This window comes from Cibotium barometz, chromosome 18 (genome assembly GCF_041138505.1).
Source record: "Cibotium barometz isolate CiBa-2024 chromosome 18, ASM4113850v1, whole genome shotgun sequence".
NCBI lineage: Eukaryota > Viridiplantae > Streptophyta > Polypodiopsida > Cyatheales > Cibotiaceae > Cibotium > Cibotium barometz.
Genome location: NC_141063.1, coordinates 35056379 through 35070065, shown reverse-complemented (window position 1 = coordinate 35070065; position 13687 = coordinate 35056379).

Below are 13687 nucleotides of genomic sequence, written 5' to 3'. Positions count from 1 at the left end.
TACATATAAACTCATATGAGATTCCCACTTTGTACCTTAGATCTTCACATAATATGGACATTAACTTGATTTTTTGAGAAAATTTTAAGGTATTTGTCTATTTTCTTTAAATATTTCAAGGTCTTTAAAGTGTTATAATATACGCCACTTTTTGTACCCACAATAGCTACCACTTAAAATCCTCAATCTTGTAGATCAAAAGAGTGGGTAGATACTAAGACATTAGTAGAATGTGGTAGTAAGTAAAAATTACAAATCCAATGGTTGGATTTTTAATGATCTCTTTTTCAAAATTCTTCCTGACTATCAGAAGGCCTGTAAATATTAATAATATAATTAGTAAAATTACATTTTTGATGTGAATCATCTAAAACCTATAGGGACTAGTGTACTTGTAATGGTGCATCTATGGAAAAATAAATTGGATCACTCTAAGTATGAAAAGATCATTTGTTTATCATTTTATCATATTTTTGATTAATTTTGATTAATTAGACTAATTTATATTAATTTAAGTTATATTGGGTTAATTTAAGGGTAAGCATATTTTCTATTATTTGCTTGATCTCATTGTAAGTACCTTGCTCCCCAAAATTTGCTCTCCAAGCATTGTCCCAGTCCAGCATGAACTGGATAAATCTGGACACCCTAATCTCGCAACAACCCTAAACATCGTAATAGATATGTTGAGCTGCGAGTTTGAGATAGTAGACTTGGGTTATGTATTTCTATTTGGGGATTGAGGTCTGGCAGGAGTAGGTAAGATCTTCATTCACAACAGAAGTATGCTTGGGAGATTCTCAGAGCATTTGGGATGATTGGTTGTAAACCTATGTCAATGCCTATGGAGGTGAACATGAAGCTTTTTGCATAAGATTCTTCACCACATTAGTGGACATCATGAAGTTGGTGGGGAGTTTAATTTTTCTCACTAACACTAGAATTGATATCAACTTCACAGTTGGTGTTTTAAGTAGGTTCTCCAATAAGCCATGGAAGAGTAATTAGAAGCAAGGGATGCAAGTACTTAGGTACATGAGGTACCCTCTTGAGTACGACATCACTTACGGCATAGGTGACACTCTTATGGGTTATTATGATTCAAATTAGGCAAGATATTGTGATTCCAAGAAATTGATTTTTGGATATTATTTTTCGCTTAGTTTCGGTGCTTTCTCTTGGACCAATAAGAAGTAGCCTATAATGGCACTTTTTTTTACAGAAGTACAAGGTAGCTTGTTTTACTGCTTGTGATGACTAAGGAGGATTTTAGTGGACATGGGAGTTCAGATTAGTGGGGCTATAACCTTGCAATACAACAAAACCAGAGGTGGATGGCTATTGCCAAGAACCCTATGTTTCATGTTTGAATGAAGCACATTGAGATTCAGTATCATTATGTGTGAGAGTTTCATGTTTGAATGAAGCACATTGAGATTCAATATCATTATGCGTGAGAGTTAATTAGGGAAGAGATAGTCGAGTTGGAGTACTGTTCTATAAACTAGAACTGTGCTAACATCTTCACCAACGCTCTTGTGAGGGACCAGCTCACTTGGCATCTTCATCGACTTAGAGTTGGGCTAAGAACATAATCTCTCCTTGGGCAAACATTGAGGGGGTTGTTAGTATACACTCAATGACCACCTATTAGTATTATCTCACATAGATGTTTGGTGCACATTTGTAAATCCCCCCATTATATGAGGAGAAACCATTGGTTTGTGTGTCTGTTTGTGTGTCTTTGGTGATAACCTTGGCTTAGACATCTTGATGGGGTCATTATTGACTATTGATGGTTAGGGGTTTGAGTGTTAGCTAGGGCTCGGGTGTTAGCCTCAGCTGGGGGGTCCCGGGGGGGGCTAGTCCCCCGAGGGTGAGAACCCCCATCCAAATGGTTTGGGTTCAATATTAGAGGGGTGTGGTCAATTGGACGAGTTGAGGAGGGCAGGGATTATGTCTATGCCCCTATATCAACCCACTATCTAGAGTCTGTCTAGATTGCCATATAAGCTTTACTTGGGGGGAAGACACCATCACATTGTACCTATCTCAAAAAATTTAAATTCTCTCCATTCTCTATATTGCATTGTCTATTCCACTTTGTTTTACTATCTAATGCTTATAAGGATTGTTCGATATATAAGGGGGTCTTATTATCGTAACTATATTTGTTAGGCTACTTGAGCTTAGGATAGTATTGATACCAAAAGTTTAAAACATTATGGCATTTGACATGGTTTGATCACTTTCTGAGGGAGCAAACCTTGAGATACTTAGTCTCACTCTTGTTCCTTCGCTAGAGCTTCACCTAAAGATAGGGTAGTAGTTTAATGCCCTTTTTTTGGTGAAGTTTATGACACTATCCATACTAAGCCAATTGGTGAATTTGGAGCTTGAAGGAGAATAGCCGCTCCTGTTTCTAGGAACTATGTCGTTTAATTGGCTCATTTCTTCCTAAAGCTCCTCACTTGAGATAGATCCTAAGGAGTCTCTTGCTTTCTTTTAATAGGGGGCACTTTTGCCAAAGTCTTGGTCATTTGTTAGAAAAGAAGCGGGTGGGTTTAAGGAGGTGTGGTTTAATGCACTACAGTCGAGTGGATTATCATTTCTAGCATTAGTTCTTACATAAGTCTAAATAGTTTCAAACTCGTGTGTTCTGCTCAAAGAAAATTATTTGTTTAGTTTGAGTTTTTTAAAATTTTAATCTTTTTAAAAAAAACTTGGGTCACATTTGTAGGCTTGCGTGTTGCCATATATATAGGCAATGATGTGTTGCCATATATATAGGCAATGATGTGTGTGAACACACTTAGGACCGCCGGGACACTTTTTCTCTCTTTAGGAGGTTTTTTCCCCGGTTTGCATATATGCCCATCATTCTAGGGCTAACTAATCTTTTGTACATTGACACAATCTAATACATTGTGTGTTGTGTGCATTCTTGTTTCTTCTTCTCCAAGCTTTGTGTGCTTTCCTGCAACCCTGATTCCAACAATTGGTATCAGAGCTGGCATCGGCTCCCAGGGCTACGCCGCATTGGGGTCTAATGCTATCTACATCTACAAAACTCCTTTGAGTGGTTGTAGGGGAGTTAGGTCATCCAAATTCTTAGTCCATACGAGGGTTTGAAGAGATAAGATCCCAGTAATAGACCTTACTTAAGCTAGCGTCTTGGTTATCACTTGAATACTTAGTCACTAAGGTTGTTTGGTTCTTGCGAGGCTGTAAGGATTGTGAACCGTGTAATGATTCCTCTTGAGAAGGTGCTCTTGATTTTGCATCATTTGAGGCACTCTCTTCTAGTGGGGGATTGAGTCCAAAATCCCTCCTGCTCTTATGTACATGAAAGGGTGATCAGCTTACAAGACACCCTCTGACACAAGTCGCATGGTAGCCTTGGAAATTATGGATTCATCTAGGTCTTTTAAGTTTTTGTCCTTGCTGAACTTGTAAACATGCATTCACAAGTTGAGAACATGTGTTCTCGCTTGGGTACATGCGTGTCCAAGTGGGTTGGGAATGTGCATGGCTAGGAAAGATGCAAACATCTCTGTTAGCAACGTGCATGGGGGCAGGTGTTTGTTTGAGTTGAGAACATGCTTGATTTTGAGTCAGAGAGCAGTTTTCATAAATTTTGGTCAAAAAATCTTGATTTTGGCCTCTAATTCATGCCTAATGATGCATGTTTTTGGGTTTTTGATTTGATAGGATGCTTTAGCTTTTCCTGATCTATCTAATGAGATGCTTAATACAACCTAATGGAATTTTTACAAGGATTAATGGTCAGATTAATGCCTAAATGAACAAAAACTTGAAACTTTAGCAAATGTAAGAAAGGAGAGCTTGAATCAAAGGAAATGAAAAAGAACACTTGTAATCATGCAAATTGAGTTTGAAGGGTTGTTACACTAGGGTAACTAATCAAACCAAAAAACAAAAAATAAAACAAGAGTTAAACACTACCAACTACTAGCGGATTTGCACTCCAATCAGGCTATGTTAATACTCCAATGTAAAGTATAGCAAGGAAGTCCTAAGCTAAGGCATTTCTTGATAGTAGTAGCAGTGCTGCCAAAGATGTTTGCTGATTTGAGAACACTTGAGCATTGCAAGATAGAGAGAAGAAGAGAAAGAATGTAAGGGTATTATTGGCTTGCACCTCTCGCTATTCTTAGTAGAGCAACCCTCTCTTGTGGGAGCTAGGGTCTTCAACATTGCCTCCCTTGTGTCACTTCAAAGAAGCTCTGCAAATGAGTGGGGAGCAAAGAGAGAGAGAGAGAGCTATAAAAGCTCAACCTCTACTTCAATGCCTCGGTGAGTGAGAGCATGGGGGAGAAGGGAAGGGAAGGAGAGAGAAAAGGGAACTTGCATCAACATACACCAACACTCACCCCCACAATCCTCAAGCATGCATGCAACAAAGAAAAGAAAGCATACAGACAAGCTTCAGTCATAAGAGCAAGAGACTCATATTCAATTGTGAGAATGTGATTATGTGTTTTCTCATTAGTTAAAATGTCTTATATACAAGACTCATATGTACAATGCTTGACTGCCCAAGTAATGTCGGAGGACCCAAAAGCTAGTCTAGGCTCTATGTATACACTACCAGCATTAGTAAAAATGTCTTATATACAAGACTCATATGTATAATGCTTGGCTGCCTGCAAGTAATGTCTGGGGCCCCAAAATCTAGTCTATGTATACACTACCATCAATACACAAGTTGTACGCTTGGTTTTTACTATCTTTGTTATTACACAAGTCGTAATCTTGAAGATTTCCCATAATCATTTACATGAACCACATTATGTAGTATAAAAAAAGTGGCTCGAAAATGCTACTGTGCTTTTGGAGTAATGTTAGGCCAATGTACCAGGGGATAAAGGGCGTGTGGCAAACCACTCTACAAAAAACCATAAAACTGCCTTCTTCTTGAAATGTGGTTTTCCCAAATGCATAACCTCTCTATGATCCAACCATATGAATCACCTTCTGAAGGAGGTTTGAACCTAACAATCCAATTGCTAAACCACTACAGCAGGAGGAAATCCATAATGGAGGGTGCATATGTTTCTACAATCCAATTTGGAGAATAATCGCCTAAAGGTAGCGTGGGAGAAATTCCCCTTTTGGATTTTCTTTTATTTTTTAAGGAAAAGCTTTAAAATGCTGTTTCCTTCCTCTACACGATGGAGGCAACATCACAAGAATCTAGGATTTTCTTCTTCTTCTTTCTTACTTCCCCACGGCGGTGCAGCACTAGCAGCCGATTTTCTTTCCTTCGTTCAAGTCATGCTATGCATCAGACAAGAATAAAGGCTACGTAGTAGAGCTAAAACAATAACCAAAAAGACAACGACTCCAACTTTGTGCAACACAACCGAGCAAAGAGAAAGCACAGGTAGTGCAGCAAGTAAAAGAAGGAGAAGGATGCATACGCGACGGGTAGTTCTACAGACATTTGGAGTGGGTGACCACCATATGTGTGGGGAAGGAGAGGGAAAAAAGGATACCAGAGTTTCTCCCTCTTTATTTTTTTAATTATTAAAAATATCTCCTCTTAACATCCAAATATGGTCCCAAATTCATTGTTGCTCTATTAATTAATTAGTGAGAGGTTGAGAGGGGACTTGAACCTTAGTATAGGTATAAGTTGAACCTTAGGTTAATTATTTGGTGCCAAAAGTGGTTGCCCCTTGGATAATAGAGTGCAACTCTTCAAAAATCTTTAAATCAAGCTTTCAAGCCTTTAATTCTTGCCTTCATCTTCCTAGATCCTTGCTTTTATACCACTATAACGGATCTAATTTCTAGGAAAATAGAGTTAAAAGAAACTTGCAAGAATTTGATTAAATCAAATTGCAATCATCCCCCCTCATGTGTGTGGCCTCTCCCCACACAATAGTATTTAGGAGATACTTTATTCCAAATTAGGCCATAGCCCCCAAAAATACAAAAAAGTGCTTTTCTTGCATGACACTCTCTTATGCTCAAAATAGAGTGACCATAAATTAAGGCTAGGGTTTAAAGCATATCACGCTTTACAAAATATAAAAGTTCAAGTCTATGCTTGATAAACTAAGGCTTTTCAAATAAATCAAAATGTGCACAATCTAGCACATGTATACACAAAGCTTGTTTACAAAAATGGTGTGCCAAGTAATAAATATGTGTGGATTCTCCTCAATCGTTGGAATCCTCTTCACCTATAAAATAACCAACAATAAACTAGTAAAAACAAATATTCTATAAGTATACAAACCATAACCACACACATGTTTGCCAAGCGTAAGTAACCCAGGAATCAACCTTCCATACAAACCAACTAAAACAAATATTAGGGCCCCAAACATACGTCAATATCCACCAAACGTATTAATATTTATAATGGCATCTTCTATAATATTAACATGATTTTTCTTGACACAAAGATAATCCAACAATCTCCAAATTATCTAAGAGGGTAGAATAATATTTTTAATAGGGCTTAAAATATATTCCCATAACAAGTGGTGTAGTTATGTTCAGCGCCATTTATTTGGCCAATTGACAAATCTAACAAGGAAATCCATGTTATGCTCTCCTGGTTATGTTATATATACAACAAATTACAAATGTCGTAAATGTGCATGTGGAAGATATTATCCAAATTGAGAGATCTTAGGATTGGTGCACTTGCTAAGGCTTTCTTGAGAGTGTCATAGGCTATTCGAAACTGATTTATCCATTCAAAGATGACAGTAGTCTATATAAGGGTCTTGCTATGCCACTGTATAAGATTATAATTCTTTTGTAGTAATACCGACATGTCCCATGAATCATTGGATACCCTTGAAGTTTGTGGGTGGTGGGAGCTCAAGAATCAGCTTCACCTGTCATCCATATAAATTCCATGTTTTGAAATGATGTGGCTTGGTATTACCCTATGTCTGACCCAAAATTGAAGTGGGTTACGGGATATTCTATATAATCATCATTTTTCAAGTACCTTCCTCAGGCACCAGAGATGAGATTTCCATTTGGAATTGACACCAGGGCCCATCAAAACCTCTACAAAAAACTCCCTAAGGCATTCCTTGTAGTAGGCTGTGCATATGAGCCTTTGAAAAGTAAATGGGGAATTGGATAGGCCAAATGGCATAACTATGTATAGGTAAGTGGCATCAAATTCATCATTATCACGTCATATTTGATAGCTTGAAATAGTTATTAGGGAGATGATCTTGTTTGTTGTGTAGCTGGGAGCATTAGTGTAACCACATTGGCTTACATTATGCTTGTATGTTCAATTTGAGGGTTTCATTTCTTTTTTGAATGTAGATGTGGTCTGTGTTCCAATCATGGACCATTCAGGTCTCTCTTAGGGTCAACCTCCTAGAATTAAGTCATAGGAATTAGGATGCTAAGAGAAGTTTATCACCATAATAGAGTGGTGGAAGCTTAGGCCAAAAGTTTTAATTCTCAGATTTTATAATAACCCCATGTGTTTTGATGTGGCTCTCACTATAAAGCTAGTAGTGTCAAGTGATGGTTGCCCCACTTTTCCCAGCATTGCCTGGTAATGATACTAACTCTTGCCCCTCCATCTAAGATGGTGGTGACTTGGCTATCCTTATATTTTATAGGGAGGATGGCATTCATGTCATCACTTTCAAAGTAGTAGCCTAGCTTACTCATGGATACCTTTGGAAAGGCTTGGTAAATTTCCTCTTTCTTAGGGGATTCCTAATCCTCTGACTCATCCAAGGAGTCTTGAATTGGTTGTTCTTCCATTTCCGCTTTCAACTTTCCATCCATTTAATCCTTTAAGTCCTTCCATAAGCTTGGAATTCCTTGGAGTAAGGAGCCAATAGAAACTTGCAGTTAGGAGGAAAGGAAGGCAGAGAGTCCATGTCTCTAGATGTTAGTTCATTATCACTCACATAACCTTCAAGTTGGTAATGATGTATGGAATCTGTATGTGCCCCGTTGAGTACTCTTTGGTCATTATTATCAAATATTTTGAAGGCTATGGCCTCAAAGCTTTTATTCTCATTACCTAATCCACGATTTAAGTTTTCTTAGGTCATGGGATGGATTGGTTCTTTCTCTATTCTGGTCTTAAGCAAGGTGAAACTAATTTCTACATTGGCATCCTCTCCAATGGTTAGGACCACTAGAGGTTCAACCTCCATTTGATCTTGGCATGATCTTACCAATTCTTGGGCTTCTTCAAGTCTACTTTTTTCCTTAATAGGATTGGGACACTTTGCCAGCTTCTTAGGCAGGTTGCTAGGGCCTATGACTAGTTCCTCCAGGTCTCTGGGAGGCTGGGGATTTACTTCTTCCTCCAAAGAGGTAAAAGAGATGTTAGAAACTGTGTCCTCACCCACACGGTCTTCCCCTTGTCATGGGGAATGCTCTCGAGAGTGAGCAAGCTATGCCCAAACACACCACATCTTAGGTTCACCTCAAGGAGCAAGGATAAGACCTCAGTCAACCCTAAGCAAACCCTAAAAGTAGATACCTCAACTTCTAAGAAGAGAAAAGTGGAACACAAGACTAAATCCTACTCAATGAAAAGGATGGACTCCAAAACCTAGGGTAGAGGGGAATGAGATCCCCTCACCCATGCTCTCTATAAATAGTGAAATATAGGGCCATGCTATATGCACAAGTGCCACATGCTGAGTATAGGTGAGTCCACAAAGATATACACATGAAGCTCAAGGTTACCCAAATATCATATGGCAAAATATAGGATATGTGCACCAAAGTGATATGCATATACATGTGAGTGTGCACCATCATGTGGAGAGGGTAGGTAGTGCAAGGCTATGGTCTATAGAAAGGGGTTAACAAATGCATAGGTTTGATTGTAGATTGTCTTCTTACATTAGCTTCCCCTTCATTCCCCAACTTTTGCGAGAGAGAACCATCATGAAGGACCATCTCTTCTTGCCTCCATCTAGGCATAGAGCGCTTTTCCTTCACCCCTTTTGCAAATAAGCATTCTGATGTGACAACGGAGTGAGGATGCAAGACAGACGAGCCAATGTATCCACATAGGAAAGTTATAGATTGTGGCTCTAAGGTAAGACTCAATGACACATGCTTTGGCAAGGCTAAGGTAAGCTCTTGACTTAAACAATATGTTTTATTTAAAGCATTTATCTCAAGCATGGGAATTTTATGAATATGGGTGCATAAACTATCCCTCTAAGGTAAGCTCTTGGCTGTAAGGCAAGACTCAATGGTCAACACATGCTTCGGCAAGGCTAAGGTAAGCTCTTGACTTAAACAAATGTTTTATTTAAAACATTTATCTCAAGCATGGGAATTTTGTGAATATGGGTGCATACACTATCCCCTTGCTCTGCAAAGAGAGAGTTGACATGGTTCAAATATCAACAAGTGAAAAAATGGATGTCTGAGAATAAATGATAACATAGATAAAAAAGACACTTTGAATACTAATAAACACTATGATTGACCTACTCCAAAGTTTGCAATATAGAGTGAAGAATAATCCAAATGTAGCAAAATTGAACAAAATGTTTTTTTTTGGCCTAGAACTGTTTAAGATTGAACAAAATGTTTTTTTTGGCCTAGAACTGTTTAAGATAAGGATTTTCTTTCAGATAAATTAATGGTGACTTTCAACCGAAGGGAAAATCCAATTTTATTAAAATTCATCCTATTTGACCACAATAGATCAAAAATAGTTCTTTTTGAGAATAATGTGATTTTATAAAAATAACTCTTTTTCCAAATAATTCAATTATGAATATATATATCATTTTATTGATTAATCTGCATAGAAATGTCTTAAAATATTATTTCCATCAATTTGTTCTTCATTATTTAGAATACCATAATTTCCTACGTGAAATTATGGTGAAAACTCTTCTTTTATATCTAAATTAATTTATGCCTTTTTCTACTTAAAAATAAAATAAAAATTTCTCTTTTAAATAAATAAAAATATCCATAATCAAGAATATGCCAAAAATTTCTCTTTTGATATTGAAATATTCAAATCTCAAATATCATGGGAATTCCCCTTTTTACATCTAAATTTTTATGCATGAAAATAAATTTATCAAAAATTTCTCTTTTCTCTTAATTAAATAAATATGCATAAATACAAAAAAGTATTTTTCATAATTATGATAAAAATCACTCTTTTAGCATAAAATATCTAAATCTAGAATATGATAGGAATTCCTCTTTTTGCATTATTTAAAATTATGCATAAAAATAAGAATTATCTCTTTTCTAAGAAATTTCACTAGAGCTTCGCTGTTGCAATTACTGGAAATGTTCAATTTTCTAAATTGAATTGAAAGCTTGTAATGAAAATATGATAGAAACTTCTCTTTTAAACTAAAATTAGATTTATGCATACATAGCATAATTATAATCACAATTATAATTATAATCATAATTATAAGCAAAATTATGATTAATTCTCTAGATTAGACTAAAATAATCATTCCTCATTTCTAAAAAATTTAGCATAACCTCCTTTCAATTTAGGATGAATTTATATGATTTTTCATACCATAAACAAGATTAAAAGAATTAATCTTTCTTTTCCTAGATTAAAAATCATGAAAATAACTAATCTCTTTCTCTAGCTTGTCAAGCATAGAGTTTGGCTTAAGATAAAGAGATTATGAATAAGAATCATCCTTCTACCAAGAATTTAGCCACAGGAATGACCAATCTTTCAAGAGAGAGATTTTCTTAAAGAAAAACATTAAGATTAAGCATAAAAATTAACATTAATCTAAATAGACATTATGAATCCTTGTTGGGAAAGCTTGATTTGAAGAAAAACCATTGCTTAGAAAGCTTCTCAAGCTTTAGAGGGGTTGAGAAGAAGAAAATCATTGAGAGAATTGAAAAAAAACCATTAAAATAGGTTTACCTTTGATTTGGGCTTGTTTCTTTGGCTAGAAGTGAAGCCCCCAAGCAAGTCCTTGGCCACCAAGAGAGAGAGAGAGAGAGAGAGAGAGAGAGAGAGAGAGAGTAATCTCCAAGAGAGGTTGGAGGAGAGAAGAGGGAAATTAGAGAGATAATCGAAATAAGATAATTTAGAGAAAATACTGGCATGGTAATGCTCCAATATGAAAATACAAAGGAATGAGGATCTATTTATAGGTGAGGGAGGCTGCTAACCAATCCCAACTGGGTTCTAGAGACTTCCAACTTCAGTTTGACCCAATTTGGACAAGATTTGGATCCATTTGGCCCCCTTTTTGATCCAGTTTGCTCCAGGAGAGAGGAGAGATGAAATATCTTGATTAAATTAAATTAAAAAACCCAAACAATGATGAAGAAAAAGGTGCCTACCTCAAATGGGTTTCCCACCTTACTGAGGTGTCAAAAATGCATCATTTCACCTAAATATCTTATTTTTTTAACTAATATGCCTTAATTTTTAACTAATAAACCCTGTAGTCAGTCAACTCTTCATCTCATGTGAGCATTTACTCATTTTTGGGGTATTTTCTTTTATTCTTTGTATTTATCTCATCCCAACACTTGGATTAATCCTATTGGCTCTCTGGAACCTTATTTGGACCTTAATCCAAAAATTTCTGAAAATGTGGACCCTTAGGCTAAGGCCCTTAATACACATATTCAATTAATTCCTAATGCACATTGGGAAATTTATTTTGAACTTTTGTTTCAGGGGAATTCATCTTAGAGGTTAGGAGAAATTTTATATCCAAAAATATCTCAATTCTGAATTACCTCTCTCTAGAATATTTTCTCTTTTTGGGTAAAAACAAGGGAAAACAATATTTTCTTGCATTCTGAAATAGGGGATGATTACAGGGGATTCAGGTAAAAGCTTATACATTATTCAGGGTTGAGGAGGAATCTTACATCATCCCGCTTGGGTACATGCATGGCCAAGTGGGTTGGGAATGTGCATGGCCAGGAAAGATACGAACATGCTTGGCCAAAGTTAGCAACGTGCAAGGGCAGGTGCTTGTTTGAGTTGAGAACATGCTTGATTTTGAATCAGAGAGCAGTTTTCATAAATTTTGGTCAAAAAATCTTGATTTTACTCTCTAATTCATGATTTATGATGCATGTTTTTGGGTTTTTGATTTGATAGGATGCTTTAGCTTTTCCTAATCTATCTAATGAGATGCTTAATACAACCTAATGGAATTTTTACGAGGATTAATGGTCAAATTAATGCCTAAATGAACAAAAACTTGAAACTTTAGAAAATGTAAGAAAGGAGAGCTTGAATCAAAGGAAATGAAAAAGAACACTTACTTGTAATCATGCAACTTGAGCTTGAAGGGTTGTTACACTAGGGTAACTAATCAAACCAAAAAATAAAAAATAAAAAATAAAACAAGAGTTAAACACTACCAACTACTAGCGGATTTGCACTCCAATCAGGCTATGTTAATACTCCAAATGTAAAGTATAGCAAGGAAGTCCTAAGCTAAGGCATTTCTCGATAATAGCAGTGCCAAAGACGTTTATTGATTTGAGAACACTTGAGCCTTGCTAGAAAGAGAGAAGAAGTGAAAGAATGTAAGGGTCTTATTGGCTTGCACCTCTCGCTATTCTTAGTAGAGCAACCCTCTCTTGTGGGAGCTAGGGTCCTCAACCTCGCGTCCCTTGTTGTCACTTCAAAGGAGCTTTGCAAATGAGTGGGGAGGAGCAAAGAGAGAGAGAGCTATAAAAGCTCAACCTCTACTTTAATGCCTTGGTCAGTGAGAGCATGGGGGAGAAGGGAAGGGAAGGAGAGAGAAAAGGGAACTTGCATCAACATACACCAACACTCACCCCCACAATCCTCAAGCATGCATGCAACAAAGAAAAGAAAGCATACAGACAAGCTTCATTCATAAGAGCAATTGTGAGAATGTGATTATGTGTTTTCTCATTAGTTAAAATGTCTTATATTTAAGACTCATATGTACAATGCTTGACTGCCCAAGTGGAGGACCCAAAAGCTAGTCTAGGCTCTATGTATACACTACCAGCATTAGTAAAAATGTCTTATATACAAGACTCATATGTATAATGCTTGGCTGCCTGCTGCAAGTCTGGGGCCCCAAAATCTAGTCTATGTATACACTACCAACAATACACAAGTTGTACACTTGGTTTTGACTATCTTTTGACATTACACAAGTCGTAATCTTGAAGATTTCCCATAATCATTTACATGAAGCACATTACGTAGTATAAAAAATGTGGCTCGAAAATGCTATTGTGCTTTTGGAATAATTAATCAAGCTTTAACGAGCTTGATTAATTACAAATGTTCTAAAGTTTAAAACCATAATGATCGCAATTTCAAGGTTATTAAAAAAAATTTACAAAAGAGCGCAGTTGGAAAATGCATTATCTCTCTCAGGCGTTGATCGCTCTCTCTCTTCGTATCATAAATTCACAACTTATAAAACACGTCATCTCTCTCTCATCAGTGTTATCACAAAATTATTATTTTTTCTTTCAAAATCATCAGAGGCGGAAGCCTCTTCTCTCTCTCTCTCTCTCTCTCTCTCTCTCTCATGGAGGCCGAGGCCTCGACACAAGTTGTTTCTTGCTCTCCTTATATAACCTTACCAGCCGCCTTAATCAAAAGACTCTAGAGAACCTTGAGGCGGTGCTTCAAAAGTCGAACACGCGTGAGAAGATTTTTTTTTCTATTCTCTCA